The following is a 19,289-nucleotide window of genomic DNA, read 5'->3' as shown; positions in this document are numbered from 1 at the left end:
GCGACGCTGGAACCTGGGACGTCGGCATGGATGTCGGCCGTATTAAAAAACCCTGTGTGAGCGTAGAGTAGGGCACTATGAGAACCTCAAAAATACACCGAGCTCGGTCAACTTTGGCTCAGCAGGCTCCGGCAACGGGAGCTTCTCATTGGCTTAGCGCTATGACGTATCTGTTGAGTTGAGGAGGACGCGCGCTAGGAAACCGAAATTCTGTTTTTGTCGCTATTAAATCAACGCGGGCGATGAAACGAATCGAGGTATATTATATGATGCAGGATAAGGATTCCATTTAGGCAAGCCGTGCAAAATTTCCGGAAAACGTTTCACGACCCCTTTAAGATTCACGTGTGTTTTCTTCCTAGAGCATTTCCACATATTGTGCAATGCAGAAAGACGAAAGCCGAAATAATGTGATTTCTTAAATAAAAGGTACTAGCAAATTTATTCGGTTACATAGATTATCGTTTTTTTTTTCACTACGAATTATAATCGAATGAAATAATTAACTTTTCTCAATTGTCAAGTGTCAGAGCTCAAATAGGGGGTCATCTGGTTAGAAATATTTAAGCTCGCCATCGCAGCGTGTACGCGTGTTCGCATAGAGCTAATGAAACGGCTTTTCCTGTCTCATCCATGAGGCGACCGGTCACCATGGTTGCTCAGCCACGATGGCGTCATTCGTGTCCAAATGCTCTACACTGGCAGCAGTGCTGTGTCTGGCATTCCCTATGGGCTTGGGTCGCGTTGGGGACGCCCCGCATCGAGGGTCTCTAGGTCCCGTCAGCGAGTGCTTGCTCTCTTGTTTGCACTCCTTCCCTTCACCCAGTTCGCCACAAATTCCGCTGAGGCATTACGTTGCGAATGCTCCGAACTCCGACTTCCCCCTGCCTCACTCGTCTCTACGTGGCAAACAGCACTTCGCGAGCGAACCCAGAAACGCGGACCGCGTTGTGATGTTTAAACATCGCGCTTTCCGCCAACCATCCCTTGCGTCTTTTCTGCCGTCGGTTCGTGTTACATCAGTGCCGTCCCATAAGTAACCCGCTGAGTAGGGAAGATCTAAATCTTCGCCCGTTATTAGCTTGAGCTGACAGAGGCTAAATGGCGGCGCAGAGTTGGTTTCGCTGTTTCGCTCTTCAAGCATCTCAATTTCGGTCGGGCAACGCCGTTCGTCGGAAACGGACGGAGGAGATCAATTCTGTGTTGACGTGTGTACTTCGGCCTCGGTTGGCCCGAGCCGCGATGAGGTGCTGATTGTAGACGCTTACATTCGAGTCCGTTTTTGCTTTTCATTAGTTGTGTTTCGTTGGTTCGCGTGAGCTCTGTGCGCGTAAGCGATTTAGTTCCGCTTTTCTTTTCCTGTGTTTTACCAGGTCACGTGTGCTAGCGTAGAAACGCGTTTTTGGCGCCCGTTCCTGCGTTTTACGCCTTCGTCTTTGGCGGCAAACAGCTCCGCCCCCCAGATAAGCCCCCCTCTTCCTCAGTTGGGACCATGGCGGCTACAGCGCGTGCTCACCGAGTTCTGCGCGCACTCCCCCGCCCCCCCCCCCCCCCCTTCTTCTCTTTCTGTGTGGCGGCCACCAACGTTACTAGAACCATGCGGCGACGCTGTTCTCCGGTTGCCGAAGCGCCGGATCATGGTGCGTGCATCACAAGCCGAAACGCAGAGCCACGTTGCCTTGACTTGCTAGCGGCGTCGGCGGCATCAGCCAGTCGCTGCTATCCCTTCGCCGCGCACCCTTCGGCCCACGCTGCCTTCCTCAACCTCCCGATAATTTCATTGAATGCTCTCTTCATTTCTCCGGCCATAAAGCTTCCTTCATGACAGTCAAGAATTCTTAGTGGAGTGTTTCTTGAAAGAATATGTGTGAAAATTAAAAAAGAAAACGTTGTCTAATTGTACATACATGTCTTGCTCGAAATCTTTGCCTCAGTCTATCGAAAATGGTGAAACAGCTGATGAGCTGCGCTCAAATTTCACATTAGGGAGTAATGCAATCGTCGGGAAATTTTGTGATCCTTTTTCTTGCTTTGTATTTTCGCTGTGTCACGTGATACCAGCTCCGCATGCAGTTTAGTGTGTTTTTCTTTGTGTGTTACGGGGTTAGGTGGGGTCACTGAAAGAACGGTGGGCCCACCTATCTCAGTTAACGTTTTTCATTTGTCAACGTCTTCGTCGTCATTGTTAGCGCCCGACGCCTATCAGATTGGTTAGGTTTGATTAGTGAGGTTTAACATTCCAAAGTGACTCAGGCTATGAGAGACGCCGTAGTGGAGGACTCTGGATGTTTCGACCACCTACGGTTATTTGATGTGAACTGGCATCGCACAGCACACGGGCGTCTTGCTTTTCGCCGTCACCAAAAGGCAGCCGCCCAAGCCGGGATTCGATCCCAAATAGGAAATAACCTTTACAGACAGCATTCAGAAAAGCAACTTGAAGAAGATGCAGCCAGAAAGAAAGCATCAGCACAAAGGATGCATCAGTAATACAGAAAATTTAGTCCCAAAATAAATCAGTATGGTTTTTAGAAGCTACAAGAATGTAAAAGAGATATATAATTACAAAAGAAACAAGAACAGAACAAATAATGGAGATCCATGAACACAACAAGGGACACAAGCATCGACAGACTAATGGAATTATGTGTTATTATACACCGAAGTTGAATAATTCTCGTACTTGATTTAATAAAGTAGGCATTTGATACTAAGTGAGTCGCCGTCCATAATATCGTCCTTGTTTTCGGAGGGAATGATGACCTTGCTTCCAGCGCACTGAGAGGCGCCGTCGTATCTCGGGACCACCGTGCCCGGGACGGACGTCGCTCCTTACCCTTTTCTCCCCTGCGTTCACGACCAGGGTAGGAGAACGACCTCGGCGAGTGGGAGAGAGAAAGAGGCGCCTGCTCCATCGTGCGCGCGGCCGACTCAAGGACGCCTGTTGCCATCGGTGTGTTGACGGAAACCTGCGACCTTGGGGACCCACAGCTGCATATCCCCGGCCTGACACATGACGAGGGATTGCGTGGCGGAGTCTGCCGAGAGGAGGACGCGAACGCCTTTGGGACACCGAAAGCGTGTGCTCTTCTTTATCCATCCATCCAGAGAGAGCTCAAGGGGCTCGAAAAGGAATCAGGCTGCCGCCCTGCAATCTTAGCCCTGCTCCAGAAAATAATCTTTTATCACCCACTCACTCCAAGTTTTGTTCATCAATACACGCTGTGCATAACATAAATGTTCTTGATTCCTAATATTCTGTTGAAATTTGGATAAATACATTTGATTGTCTCTTAACATTTCGTGTTTTAAAGGGGTAAGGATACCAAATTTTTGTGCTGTACTTTTGTGTTGTAAATAGTGCGCAACGATTCTGTAAGCATAGAGCTTAGCTTAGTGTTAGAAGCCCAAAATGACATAATTGAATATGGTATTATTAGCATGCTGCAGTTTCGGTTTCGGTTCGCAGTTGCCAGGTTTTTACTTGACATAAAAAAACCGAGGACATAATATTGAAATGTCACGTGGGCCAAAAACACGTGACGTCAACGAATAGGCGCGTCGTCTGTTCTGTTTGCAGTGTGACTCCGCCGTATGCTGTCATGGTGGAGTCACACACTACTGGATCCGTAAAAGTGGTGTTTGCGTCGTTTTGGCGATCCTGTCACGCCTCGCTAAGACGAACTATTCGGAAACATGCCGTTGTGGCCAGCTAACAGCTGTCGCCATCTCGCACAACTTGTTGCTCGCAGCAGCGTCGATGTCGGCCGCTCGCTTCGCTACAATTTTGCCCCAAATCCTACGCTATGCGAGCAGCTGGGAAAAATTAAAAAGCTGGAGAGGCTTTGGCTATATGAAGGAGCGCTTAAATGCCCGCGGGTGTATAGTTTGAATCGAACTGATCGAGACACCGTTTTCGTGCGCCGTCTTGAGCTCCGCTTCATACGTGTAAATCTGATGATTGTTGAGAGAAAATTCACAAATTTTAGCAAATGAAAACGATCATCGAGTATAGTGTTGGCAAAAGTGAACTGAAATCGACAATTGCTTACATCGCAGAACGTGTGTACAATCCCCGCGAAGCGCCGATGTGACCCCGGTGCGCCGAGCAATGCGGCAAGCGGCCCGGAATAGTCCTCGGCGCTACATGTGCATAGCAAATAAGGCCGATTGAGGACAGTCGCCATACAAACATTTTATCGAGGTCATTTTATTATGAGACGGGCTTCCTGTAGTAAAGCGGTGACGGAATACGAGCCTTTATTACAGCATTGAGTCGCTGACTCGTTCCGAAGTGCCTTCCGGCGAATGCGACTATAGGAGCGACGAGCAGGGCAGGCAGAGAGCAGCGCAGTTCGTCGCCTGGCGCGCCCGCGGGAGGCGCCGTTGTCGAAGGCTCCGTATTTGTACAGACATGCTGCTACTGTCGAACGAGCGTATCAGCAATCCTGATAACATTTGTCTTTTCTGCTGCAAACCCAAGGAGTTCTATACATTCCCTCACTGCTGCGCTGTCGGCCACTCCGGTCTCGGCTACGGCGACCGGCAACAACGCCGGTCCGCCGACCATTGCCGTGCCATCGGCAGCAGCCTTTGCAAATTTTAGTGAATGAATATTGCCATCAAGCATAATTTTGGCTACAGTGAGCCGTCGTGCTGTCCGTGCGTAGAACTGTTAGAACGTTACGGGTGCGATAGAACGGCCGAAACGAGCTGACCAGCAGCATCGTCTTTTACGCCATAAAACTGCGCGATGACGTCACAAACACTTCATTACGATTTTTTCAGTGAGCCTACGTCACAGTCAATGCGCTAGGGATGGGTCCGGAATGCGAGAGGGAGCATTTCCACAAACTTTAAAAATATTTAAAGTATTTTCTGCGCCTGCCCCGAAACTAAAGCGCTAGCCGCATGAGGCGACAATTGGCGTGGACGCCGCGGGGAGGGCGGAGGGCCGCCAAAGCATTGCCGCTCGTCGCTGTCGCTCAGGTTCTGTGTTTTTATAGCATCCTCGATCAACGCCCACTGGGTGCGCCCCAAAACCGGCACGGTGCCATGTGCACCACGGCAGTGGCACCCTGAGAAAATTCAACACCAATGATGAAATGCACCCCGCGGGTGCGTGCCTGCAGCGACACCATTCTTCTGGAGCGTCTGCTGCAATCTCGCCAAACTCCGTGCTCCACACACACCGTTGTAGAAAGCAACAATATCAACGGTACGAGGCATCATTTGGCAATATCTGAAGAGAACTGAATGACGCCACGGAAGCGGCTACGCGGTCGAATGATATAGAGTGTATTTTCTGCTATGCCAAGTATTACGGCGACGGCTTGTTCGCTACTTTTGTTTTCCGCATACCATAAGTGAGTTAAATCCAATCATTACGCACACATTCGTGATTATTCAAAAACAAGAAATGAAAGAACGTGTTCTTCAGCCGTCTTCTGTAAGTCCCCCTGAGCTTAAAAGCGCGATTTCTCTAGCCGGGCCGATCACATTGTAGCACCCAGAAAGGCTTTCGGAACTGAATATAAATCACACAATTCACGTCTCAAAGGCACATGTCGTATGTTACAAGCTTGACGTGTCAAAGGCTCTGCACAGCTGCTTTGTTAAGCAGGGAATTTTAAGCGCGCCTCGCTATCGTTGAGGGCGCGCCAGATGATCAGCCTGATGAAAAAACTGGTCGAATTTCAGGCATTCACCGTGTTTACGCTGTGTGAGGTCGATTGTCATACCGTCTTCGTAACCAGATATGATCTTGACAGCAGTTTATCGATTGCGTCAATCATCCGTACTATTTTTTTTTTCCATCGCGTCAGTCTGCGTACAGACGCAAGCACATCGCGCAGGGCAAAGCGGCTTCTCTGCAGCGCGCGTCCTGCAGTGCTTGCCTGGATTGCAGTCTGAGAACCACCGATTTTCTGGGTGCGTGATGGGGCAACGAAAAACTGCTCCAGCGTTTCCGGTGATCGAGGACAGCGGGTGCGCACCAGTGCGCTTGATCCAGGATAGATGGTGCGCACAAGACCGGCCCGGTGCGAGTGATCAAGGATGCTATTAGGAAATTTCGCGTCTGGCCCGGAAGCAGCTCGCGAGGCAACCAATCGCCGAAGACATTGGTGAAGTGTGCTTTCCTAGCGCGGTTTGAGCGTAGAACCTGCAGACGCTCATTTCGTCTGATCCGTGCATATATGAGCGCATCGAGGCAATTCAGTGAAAACTTGGTAGGGTAGTAAAAAACAAAAAAAAAAAACGCTAGTGTGTCTAGGTATAATTAATTTTCGAAAGGAGCAGGAGAAATCTGTCCCTACTTGCAATGCAAGTCTGCATTGCGGTGTGGTAGCGCACCGCTGCGTTGCAAATTTTTTTTTTTAGACGCGATGCGTGACAAGCAATTTCATGACTGTTTCATCGTACTTCATAAACGGGATACAGCGTAACTGTACTCCAGTATTTCGCCCATCGATATGCTGCGGTGTCATTTTGGCTTTTGCGCTCGAAGCAAAACTTGTAGCCGTCTGCAACAACCGCGCTTTTTTTTTGCGTCTTTACGAGCTTCACGTCCATGAGACGGTGCAAATAAAGGAACTAAGACACAACCCGTGCGCTGACTGACAGCTGAATATTTATTATCCATTCAGCCTCTTAAATAGGGAGCAAGGTCGAGGTCGTGCTCGTGCTACAGCAAGCAAAAGCTATCCCTGCCAAAGACTGGGAGGCTTCCTCAAAACACAGCATCAATGCCATGTTGTCTGCAATTCACATGGAGCGAAGGTAGTATGGCTGTCAAGATGAAATGAGAAATGGCAGCTCGTTTTGCTACGAAGTGTCTCTTTTATGTGAGGAGGTGTGCACCCACAGCAAGGCGATCCAACGAGTACCACGTACCGCTGTGCGGAAAAAATAAAGGTGGGTGATGAAAAAAAGGGAGGAGGAGGCGATATGTTGAGAGTGCAGCGGCACTGAGGGCTCTTTTGTGCAACTGTTTCGACATCATTGGAGCCAACGGCAGTCTCCGGGAACCACATGGAACACGATGTGTCGCGCCAAGCACTAGCGGCCGCTGCAACTAGGGGAACCATTCCGATAATTTTGCTGACCGCTTCAGCTTGCCATGAAACGTGTGTAGAGGTCCTCATAGGTCAGTGGCCTAGCATTAGCAAGCGTGGAGGTCTACACGTACACGCGAGACACGCAGGAGCAGCTGCGCGCTTTTTTTTTTTTTAATTGCGGGGAAGACGCACAGTAGGGGGAGGGTGAGGGGGTAGATGCTGTCTCCCATTTTCTCCTTTTGCTTTGCATTTACGAGCGAAGCCTGAACCTTTCTCTTAGCCGCGCTGCCGCGACCACTTTCGGGTGATGAATGGAGTTGGTGACGAGCCCCTCCGTGTAGCTCGCACAGGGCGCCTTCGGGGTTTTGCGTGTTGCATACCGTGCTCACACCTCCTGTATCGGATCAAAAATCAATATACATGGAAACTACTGCAAAACTAAACATCCCCGTTCCTTTTCTATTTCTTTTTTTTTTTTTCAATTTGCACACACACAAAATGAACCGCACATTTCCATTCTGCAGGCTTATTTTCTAAGTGGGAAATTTTAAGCAGTTTTCTTGGACCAAATAACCAGTACTGCAGAGCTTATGCTCATGGCGCAGGAAATACCGGAAGGATTCCAACTCTCGCGCTCTCTTACAGGCTGCAGGCATAAGACTTCCCTTATTAGCTAGGTAGTCCTTGCTTTATATTCATATTATTTATGGCGTATTTTAAAGTTATTTTTTGTTGGCAATTCTTTACATGAAATAGCTCGGTTCTATGTCCCCGAATAAGCTTTACGAAGCGAAGCGACGCAAAGTTTGGATCGCTGCCGTCCAACGAGCAGAGCTGACAAACACGCCCGGATTTGCCGCGTCCAGATTTTCAGCCGAGCATTTTCCCCGAATGAGGACACACTACCTTCACCTGCACTACCTACTCGGCTCTCGCTTCTGGGGGGTCTAGCATGCCGTCTACACATACATTGCCACCGAGGGGAAAAGCCAGTAGTAAGTTCCGTTGTTGGTTCTTTTGCTCTGTGCACCAGGGGTACGCTGTCAGAGGGGCGCCCCGTCGGAGACGTTATGTAGCGATGACTTGAAGACACGAGGTTGCCAGAAGAATAACTGAATATTTATGTACAATGCAAATATTTACAAGAACAACTTTTACAACATAGTTGCAAGGTTGAACTGACTAACAGGGAAATGTTCTCACCTCAGCATAGCCGAAGATGCAGAGCATCTAAACCTAGCCCAGAACGCCGGACTGGGCCCTCGGGCTCGGTTTTACCCCCTGAGGTCCATCCCTAATTTCCACAACGTGCAATCACCACAAGAATCAACCTGATTGGCTGGATGGATGGATAAGGCTGAACCCTTTGAATCGGGCGGAGGCGCCACAGGCCGCCTAGCCGTGAGTAGTAATGTAGTTTGGACCTATTCTTGCCTTGCTTTCAATCACCAATCAGCTAACCTTCGTTTGGTTATTTCTACCCTTTTAAGGTTTATTTTTCCTCCATTATTCTTAAGCCCCAATGCCTTGGCTAATTCTGCCTCATTGCCTTGAACTATAGGACGGAGCCCTTTACAGGAAATTATTAAGTGTTCAGCCGTTTCCTCATCCTCCGTACACACCCTGCACAGCGTGTCTATCTCTTGGTACTTGACTCGGTATGTCTTAGTCCGCAATACTCCTGTCCAAGCCTCGCACAACAATGAGCTGCCCCTAGAATTATCGTAAATGTTTTCTTTGGCTATTTCCTGATTGAAACTACATTTCCAATGCTGATTTGGTCTCCATCCCTGTTTTCCACAGACCCCCCTCTGTTTCTTCCACCTTTTTCTTAATTGATAATTCCTGGATGGTCCCCCTACTGCTGTTCAAATATTTGCATGGCAATTTTCTTGTTCACCTTCTGGCGTCCAGCTCCCCCTTCAAATTTAAGGGAACTAAACCCTCTCCCTCATAAAAAAAAAAAAGAAAAGCAAAACTCTAGGGGCACGTCCTTCTATAGACAAGCGTCAGCCCGTGACGTCAGTGGAGATGCGGCGGCGCTAGCGACAGCAGTGACTTTCGTGGTGTAGGCAAAAGCACGGGCCGTCTGCATTGGATACGCTGCGCTTGCTGCGCTTTCGAGCATAGCCCCCGATATTCCTGCAAGCTGTGGTGTGGTTGGTTGCGCAACACGGCACAAGAAAGAAAATGCTACCTGTTTTGGCTTGTTTCTTGCGGCGAGATAAAGAGGGAGCGAATGACAGAGGCGTTGAGCGCAACAATTGTAGATCCTTCGGCGACAGAATGCCTTCGCAGCTAATGTGCATTGCACTACTGCACTGAAACGCGATCAGTTCGTTTGCAACTTAATTTTGTCTTGATTGCTTTTCGAACATACGACGAATAGCGCAATAACAAACGCCTGCAGTTTGTGCACGCTTTTTATATATTCCGTGTGCGTATGATATTAATCGAACGCAGCGAGGAAACCGCACTGTGAGTTCCATTCATCTGAAGCAATGCCCCTGCAAAAGCTGCTTACTTTGAGCGGTCATTCTAGCGCGATATTGCCGAAATAAGCCCAGAGTTGTGAAGTAGCCTTTCTCTGTTTTCACTGTCCCGAATTTCGAGTGACTCTACATCAACATTTCTAGAAATCTAGTGAACATCGTTAGGATCCGGACAAAGTCAAACAGCGCTATTTCTCGGAGTATTAAATTTTCTTTTTGAAGGTCATTAAGATCATCATGAACGAATTAACCACATACAACCAGCTGTAATTGAGCAAGATATTTAATTTTGGTATGTACAGTACATGTAACAAAGTGGAATTGGCTATGAGGGATGAAAAATAAACAGAATGAGACGACGCGCATTTGAATAAGAAATTTCTCGAAATATTAAATAATGCTCAGCAGATCGCGCAAATTGCGCTGCAAGCGATAGTGAACATAGTGGAGAACATTGTATTTGCGCTAATAGAAAAAAAATTAGAGCATTATTACGGGCCTTTATGTATATATTATTAACCTGTGAATGACCCTGGCTACGTCTATGCGCTAAACAGATGTCAAACATTTTTTTATCGAGCAGGATAGAAGAAGTTGGCAGCGCACACTATAGGCGAATGTTGCGAAGAACTAAAAGATTGAGTTGTCCTTATTCAAAAAAATTTTATGACTTAAGTTGCAGGTACAGTTTGCTAGAAGTATATTTCTAGTTCAATATAGTTACCGGCAATATTATTCTTTAAAGTGAAGGTGCTTGGAGCAGAGAAAACGTACCCATAAAAATAGTCGTCATATGAAAAGCACACTTCCAATCATTCATATTATATCATCGTACTTGCATGGGCTAACAATAGGCCCGGAAGAAGTTGGACAGTGTTGACTATATATTAGTTTTTCTTATACATTGCGATTTCTCGTTTTCATATAATGTAATCAGTCCCTACAGTCCAACGTTGCTACAGTCGCCCACCGTAGCCGCGCGCTGTTGAGGCCACGGAGAAAGCAGTCAATGCAGCGCTTTTCGCCAGGTAATTCCAGCAGTAATCGACTAATAAAGTGCTGAACTACTCTCCAGGCACAGACCGAACTGTTTCTACGCACAAGCAAAGCTTACGCTTCAGAATATTTGCACACGCGAACTGGTTTCGAAGGCAGCTCTCGCTTGGCGCAGTGTAGGCACGCTGCGCTTTTGCCTACACTCAATGTCGCTTCCGATCGCAGCGCCACCTTTGTTTAAAACATGACGCTTGCCTATATTCCGCGGTAGACGTGGCCGTTCACCTGGCCGTTGCAGCGTTCAAGTCAATGGGTACCATTGCTAAAAAGAAAAAAGAGAAAAAAAAAGTGGTCCGTGGATCTGTCACAGCTCCGCTGTCTTCACGAGCGAACCGCTTTTGCTAGTGCTCGCCACCACATTCAATCGGGCGCTCGCGTGAACGAGCGTGTCACCGGCAACCGCGAGGTCAAGACAGCGTGCTTAACCCTGTGTACAAAAAAAAAAAAGGAGGAAAAAGAAGAGTCCTCAGCGGTCCTGCCACGGCTCGCCTGTCGTCACGAGTGCAGTGCAAAGGGACACTAAAGAGAGAAAGGAAGTGGGGTTGCATCGATAGAATGCCAGTTCCTGATTACAAAAAGACCCCTCTTACTGAAAACAGAGCTGTTATAAGGTAGTAAAGAAGAATAACAGAAATACAGGTATCGCCACCACAGCCAAACGGCCGAGGCTCGCAACAACAAATCACGTGACGCGCTAGGGATCCCGGAGGCTGACAAATGCGAATTACGTTGCATGTTTGAGTGCAGTAGTACGTTTTTTCTCAAACATGATAACACGCTTTTATCATACGTAAACGATGGCGAAAAGACAACGTAAACGTTGCAAGGCAAATACAAAAATATATAGTTGGAGGCGCCACAGGCGCCCACTTCAGTTTTGGTTATGTTTCGGCTCAGGCATTTCGTGCGCACTCGGATAGTTTGTTTGAACCTGCAGCGCCTGAATTACGAGCTTGGAGCAGCAGATGCGCCTTGATGGTTCCCATTTGAGCATTCGGAGGCACGAGCGAGCGAAATCCGCTACCGCCGACACACTCCTTCGTTCATACTTCTGCGCCAACAAATCGCCGCCGTTGCCGCTTCGACTGCGACCTGACCGCTTGATTGCAGCTACGTATGCCACGAAAAGCATGCATATGCTATGTACCGAAGGAAAAACGCATTATCATTCAATTGTTCACTAAATCATGGCACATCTGACCAACATATACTGCGTCAACAAGACCTTCAACGTGCTATTTGCAGGCGTCGTAAACAAAAGGGGCATACTTGCCGCTCATACCAAGGAGAGCGTCGATATATTGCGCTCGTCGCCCGGCGAAAAAAAGGGCCTCGGGTAAAATGTAAAAACTAAAAATAACGAAGCACCAGAAATACATTACAAAAAGTTAAAAAATAAACAATTTGTAAAAAAGAAGAAAAAGAAAACCGACAGAAGCGGTAAGACTCAAACTCGGCACTGCTTGCTCCGTAACATTCGGCGCTAACCGCTCGGCTACGCCGCGCCACAGGAACCTTCGAAATATTTCTAGTTTTTATGTCATGGCCCCATTTACAATAAAGTGTTTCTGCTGCAGGTCTAAAAATTACAACTTCTTGATCATCGGCGCATGCTGCCTGCTCTCACGTCTTGCAACTAATGTTCTGAATGCCTATGCGCACTATATTGTGCACTGGATCCATTTTAACATGTGGAATTTCACAGCGCTGGCAAATGTAGTGGCGCCGGCACTTCGGTCATGTTCTGCTACCGTGGACGTAATTTTTGCTGAACACGGAGCAGTAGCACAAACCTTGAAGGAAAAAAGTGCGACGAAGCTTCAAAACTGACAAGCGCAGCAGCGAGGACACTATTTTGCTGGTAACTAAATCTTATTTGTATGTAAACATGTCAGGAAGCGTTGCGATGACCGAGGGCTCGGTTTGTTTATACACAGTGCAAGAAGGAGCGCAAAAGCTTGAGAAACATGTAAATTATTGTGCATTACAAGCGCTCTGTTTTTTTTTCTTCCTTTATGAGCCCATCGCTCGGTAAATTACTCTCTTCATTGTTTTATTTATTTCGGCTGAGGCCGTCATAGCGAGTACGCTGTTGCCAAGTTGGCCCTTGAGGGATGCGACGCCGCGGGCCGCGCCGGCTCGCTAGCTGTCACGGAGTCTCCGCTTACGTCATAGTGTGCGTCACTCAACTCCAACTACGTAGTTGGAGGCCACAGTTTGAATTCCACCGGCGGGAACAAGAAAAAACCTCAACTTCTTATCGCAATATCTCAGCAATTATTCGATTTTTTGCTTCCGGATATGCGGCGACAGTGTCACCAAATGTAGTTTATTAGATTTTCATACCATCTTTGGCTGTCTTTAGTGTCCCTTTAAGCGCTCTCCACAGCATTATACTGGGTGCCCGCCTGGATGTGTGCATCGCTTGCGACTGCGGGGTTAAGACAGCGCATGCAAGCTGGTATTCACCATGTCACTGACTGTCACTCAGCTCGCAATGCTCGTCATCCTAAATGGCTTTGGGTGCTTCGTCAGGTGCCTCGCGGTGCCCTCCTGTCTGCACACCACCTGCTTCCACTCCTGCTGTGAGAATAAATAGGAGCTGGGCTGGTAGCCACATACTTTCCCCGACTTCCCGCGCTACTCTGTTGTGCCCCTCGGTCCCTTACACCAGTGCTGCGCATTGCACACTGGCTTAGTTTTTTTTTATTTATCTCCTTACTTTCAAAGTATCATAATGTTTGGGTTCCAAATTCCTACTTCAAAGAAAAACAAACAAACGACGAGCCGCCAGCAGAAGTGCTCGCACGCCGACGATGCCCTGCACCCAAAGCGCCGGCGGCCTTCTACCAGACGGCATGAACGTGTAGCGGCTTTCTTCGCTTTGCTTTTAGTTCATTTTTTTCAACACACACACATGGTACATGTTCTCTTACGTGCACGTGCACTCTAAAAAAAAAGGTGTGATCTTAGTCTTTTTGGGGGGTAAACTGCTTGTCGCTGAGCTAACACCTTTTTGGGGTAAGGTTACGCTGTGTCTTGGAAGACTAAGTATTTATACCATTGCATGTAGTATAACATTACGCTTCTGGTAGCATAAACTTGCACCTTCACAAGCAGTGTAACTGTATTCTACCTAGGCATAACGTTGCACCTTTCATAAAGGCCTATGTTTTAGTCTGTCGATGGCATAAGCATACACTTGCATCAAAGGTGCAAGTGTGCACCTTGCCAACGTAAACTTATCCTGTATGTACAGGTGCAAAGTTACCATTTTAGAGCATAAATTTATATTACGACAAAGAGCGCAAAGTTTTGCACCTTTATGGTGCAAGCTTATACCACCAGGAGAAGGATAACGTTGCCCTCCAAGCAGTTTAAAGTAATGCCATATTACATAGGGTATCTAAGCATCATCTTGTGGTATATATTTGCTATCCACACAAGAGTACGATTACCAATCTGCATCGTAAACTTGGTCACTGGAAGCAGGAATAAAGCTAACCAATACATTTCAAGATTTTCTGGAAGGAAAGATTATGTTGAAACATTGCAATATCTGTGTCGTCTGGAGTGTGACAGTGAGCAATGTTTCAGGTGAGGTAGGCTGTGTCATGTTGTGCTCAAGCCGTAAGTTATGTTGCAGAGTGAACAAAAAGAATTTACAGAACAATCGGTTAAGATAACATACCATGGTGTTTATTTCACCTCATTATACACCAAAGTTGCAGCAAGGGACTGGATAATCTTCTCCGCACAGTCAGGGCAGGGATGTACCACGTATTTGACCTGCATGGAAAAGAGAACTTGTAATCGGTTACTCACAAAGAAAGTCTCACAAAACATGCTTATGGAGTAATTAATTCACATATAAAAATAACACTGCACAAAGGGCAAGTAAAAAGGAAGACAGATGGAAATAGTGCACCAGTACAGGCTTCCAAGTGTTTATATAATGAGAATTGTGGACTCACACAATATATAGATCAATGAAAATTCTCCAAATCTGAGCTTTACCTGCGCCACTAACACACACATAGACAACTAGCACATTGCAATCTCAGAAAAAATTGACAATATGCTCAATAAGACACAATATACAATGAGACATATTCTTGTTAGGAGCAGGGTCAAGCCATAGGCATCACTGATGTTGGACTACCCAGAGGGTCATTTAAAGAAATATGAATGAAAACATATTGATAAAATACAAGCTAGCCTAATAAAGGCAAAAGATGTGATTTAAAAATCCCCTCCCTCTACTCGTTCATATGTGCAGTTCTCCTTTTTTTTATCATTAGCTTTTTATGTTAAACTTTGTTTTATCACCTTCACTTTCACCTTTGTTGTTTGCTGGTTTCCACTCCAACACCCAAACATTATAGTTTACTTTCACACCTGACCATACCAGTGGTCTTGTTTCTAGTCACTATGGTCTCACCCTCCTGGAAAACACTGTCTCTGGTCCTTCATGACATTATCTTATGTTGCCTATAGTGTTAATGTTTTCCTGAGACTACACTGTCTTTAGTCATCTGATCATCCATCACAAGTGACAACTGCAAATCTCTTCTTTTTTTTTGGGGGGGGGGAGGGATGGGGGAGGTTCTTTTGTTTTTGCATTTGTTGTCATTTCTCATGAATATAACGAATGAAGCTTGTTCCTGCAGAGCTTGCTCCTGCAGGGGTATGTCTAAGGCCATTCTATTGTTTCTGCCTTTAGTGCAGTTTACATTCCTGGAAAAAGGCATGAATATACCACAGAGGCTATGCCTTATAAAATGCGGGATACCACTTCTGAAAGATGGAACATTTCATGCTAAAAGAGCAATGATAGCAAGGCACATCCAAAGCACCTTCTGCACATGTGCATTACTGCAGTGATGTCACAGATGCAGAATTATGTAAAGCATGGCAATAAAATGCAACTTTTACATAAGTTCATTGCTAGTTTCACACCACACATCGGCTTATGCCGATGCCAAAAACTTCTCGAGACTGCCGTTTCACTTCAAAACTACATTATCTTGCTCAGGAGGCAAAAAACAATACACTTCAATACCCCTATAATTCCTTGAACAAACCACAAAGCTTGAGATTCTATGTATTGCTGCTTCATGTAATGCTCGCAGCACATGCAGCAGGAATAAAACTTCTCATAAACTGCAATTTGCCAGAACTGTCAACTGCTTATCTCTTTAGATGCCTAACTAATTAAATTGTATATGCTGACCAATATTATACAAGAAGGATTATTAAAAAGTGTTTACAACAAATTTCTCGAAGATTATGTTCTTTACCTTTACAGATTGCAAATCATAAACTATGAAGAGACACCCGTGCAGTCTCTGCCGGTGGGTTGTGCAGCAATGTGGACTTTGGGTACCTGGTACAGCTTCAGGATTAGACTTAATTATCTATTCTTTTTGTTTATAAGAGGCAATATGAAAACTGCAAAATTGAAGGCTATTAATGAGTGAGCCTAGGCCTAAAGCCCTCCTAATCATCTATGTGGTCTAACATAATGAGCATCAAAAATATTCCTTTAAAAGCTTTGTAAGTTGGTTTTTCCACATTACATAACTAAAAAAGGGTGTTGCTGACATTTCTTATTCAGATAATATAGACATATTTTGTGTTTTTGATGATGCAGAAGAAGCTAAAATGATTCTGGCAACAATACCAAGTGCAGCAACATTTTTTACATGCAATGTGGGAAAGCAAGACAATAGTTTTCAAATATGCCTTTCCTTGTTCAATATTCTGAACTACATTGCTCTTTAAGAAAATTTAAGAACTGGGCTCACCTATAATATTGGGGACCCTCATTTCTGGTATATAATACTGTCCCCTAAAATTAAAATGCAAAAGTTAAGTCAATTTTGGTTGATTAGCCATTCAACCATTATCCTCTACCACAGACATGTCCACTGTGCTGCACAATCCAGTTCTAATTGTACTGCAAATTTCATTTCATTCATTCTCCCTTTATAGGCCCATAGACATGACATAAGGGGTGGGGGCATATATATATATATATATATATATATATATATTTGTTAAATGGTAGTGGTGGAACACAAGGAAAGTACGCTGAGTACAAATGGCACAAAACAATATAAAGAACACAAAAGAAACAATAAAGCTGAAAGTGCTAAAATACCGTCCATTACATATCACCAGCAGTACTTCATTTTTAGTTTCATTCTATTGTGGGCATACCTAGCAACATAAGAGCATGTGAGTTGTTGAAAATTACACCCATCAGAGAACGTAACCTTACTGCTGAGAACCAAGTGCAAACAATTTAAATATTAGGTTTTGAAGAAAAAAAGAAAAGAGGCATACATTAACAGCTCACTCTATAAAAAGAAGTTAACATGTTCAGATCGATTACATACTGAAAAAATTCCTCCCTTGCTAACTTGCTCAATAGCACTGAATGGTTCCAAAATCAATGTAATGCCAGGGCTATTGCTCCTCAGCATAGAAAAATATGCTCTCTGATAGACATAAAGCAACAATGAACAGACCACAATGCCACAGCTATGTCGAAAAATACATACCACACAAATCTTGCCGTAAGTAGTCGTCCAGCGCTGAAGAAAGCAGGTTGATCTTTAGAAGCAGGAGTAACAGCACTTCTACACCGTATTCCTCCTACTGGCAGGTACGCTGCAGCAAAGGTATCATTCATAACATTAGCATGATACTCGTAACTAGTACATACATAACTATAGTACAAAAAATAATGGCACCACACATGCCAAAACAATGACTCAAATATTTTGACAATGAGCTCAAAAGCTACAACTCCTGTTCCTAGATATATCTGTAACAATATCTGCCACCTCTTTACAGTCGAAATAACTGCTTAAATAAACTAGAATAGCAGATTTATGACAAACTGCTAGCACAATGACAATACACATTAACTTCAATGAGGGAATGTCTCAGTACCAGTGAATTGTAGTAATGAGTATAACACAATGTCTGACAACAGAAACTACAGAAGGAAAAGAATGTGTTGTTATTGGTCAGGCATAGCCTCCTTTCTATGGGTCAGGAGGCTGAAAAGTTCAGAATGGAAATAGCTGAGTAGAAACTATAGCAAATCCCCAAATGAAAAATATTAGTGATATAAAAATTTTCCTTAGCTCGCTAACGAAAATTAGCACATTTAATCAAAATAGCTGTTTGGGCCAGTTGGTTCATACTTACACCCTAAAAGACCAGCGAAAAAAAAAGAAAAAAAAACAGGTACAAAGGAACACAAAACGTATTTCAGTGCCCGTCCTGTCATTTTTTGTTCCTTTGTCCCCGAAATTATTTTTGTTTGCGCTGGTATTTTTATGTACCGATTACAAAAAGAAAGTCAGTCTTAAAGCAGAGAAGGGGTGACACATGGTTTGCTTCAATGCTGAAGACATCTGATCACCACCTAACCCAGATTTTTCACTTGTCAAGTGATTTGATCGAGTCCAATATTTATTATCAATTCTTAACATAAGTGATCAGCAAGTTAAATAACACTATTTACTCGCACACGCCCTCAAACACAATGAAACTCAATTGATAAGTCACTGTCTGGGCGTGCACCATATTGCACGGCATGAGCGAAAATGGCAACACGCAAGGAGACACACACATGGCACGCGACATAAATATTCTCCGACGAGAATCTCAAGCAGTATACATTGAGGCAGATGTCAGTGATCAGCAATATGTGCCACAAAAGTGCGCGTGTCAATTTAAGCCCCTTTCTGGACGGAAACAATGCTTTGGACTTACCAGCACGGATAGCAGAGACCAGTTTCAAATTCTTTGAAGAAACGACAGTCTACGTTCTTGCGCAGACAAGACGAAGGACTTGAGCCTGCAGCGAGAAAAAAAAAAGCGTGAGAAATGTCTTTCCTGCACATTGCGTCACTGCGACAGTATACATGTACACGAATCGGCTCGGTCCCACCTCTGGTCCCGACGCCATCAGCTCAAAACTGCGGGGTTAAATCGGCGTTCTGAAAGCGTGACTTTAGGATATCAAGCGCGCTGCCTTTGAACGTACAGGTTGCTGGCAAAAGAACCGTAAACTTAACCCATCACCCTGCATGCTCTCCCGCATTTATGGCAACGTTCCCGTAAAGCAGCAACAACAGACGATCAAAATCGATTGTAGGCAGCGAGCAAAAATAATGCGGCATGCAAACACGTCAATGCGTATCACCGGGACTGCATTAGCGCTCGTCGACGCATACTTTCGACCGCGGGATATGCTTGTGAGCGTCGTAGACGACTAAAAATGCACCATTAACATCCCGCAAAAAGGTCGTGACCATCTGAAAATTTTGGGATGCGCCGCTCCTCCAGTTTGAACTGAGGGAGTGGTAAGCTCAGGTTGGGATCCAAGACGTCGTGCTCAGAGGCCGTTTCACAGACAAACAAGCAGCGTCGCGGACGTGAGCAATAACAAAACATGTTCAGGCCAAGTTAAATAGCAGAGAAAAACACGTAAAACGAAATGTAAAACGTCGCTTACATGCGCGGCTGAAATTTGGCGCCAAGGATCCGTTGGAACACCACCACCGCGACGACCAGCCATCCGCCGTTTCATTCCGAAGTTCACACTTTCACGAAGTCGTTTCATAGTGAGGCATCGATGAGCGCACTCGGTGAAATAATCACT

At 45.5% G+C, this 19,289-nt stretch overlaps 1 long non-coding RNA gene across 1 annotated transcript; it reads right to left on the bottom strand.

Moving 5' to 3' along the window:
• Window positions 1-14,286: 14,286 nt before the first annotated feature.
• Window positions 14,287-19,261, bottom strand: LOC146183679 (uncharacterized). Its single transcript, XR_014708499.1, has 4 exons — window positions 19,143-19,261; window positions 18,398-18,482; window positions 17,173-17,281; window positions 14,287-14,395 (listed from the first exon to the last, which is right to left on the bottom strand). It is a non-coding gene; the product is annotated as an uncharacterized LOC146183679 (long non-coding RNA).
• Between the last annotated feature and the right edge of the window lie 28 nt (window positions 19,262-19,289).

This window comes from Amblyomma maculatum, chromosome 7, assembly GCF_055883805.1.
Source record: "Amblyomma maculatum isolate TAMU_Amacu chromosome 7, ASM5588380v1, whole genome shotgun sequence".
NCBI lineage: Eukaryota > Metazoa > Arthropoda > Arachnida > Ixodida > Ixodidae > Amblyomma > Amblyomma maculatum.
Note: the sequence above shows the minus strand (reverse complement) of the source record. Positions and strands in the feature narration are given on the sequence as shown.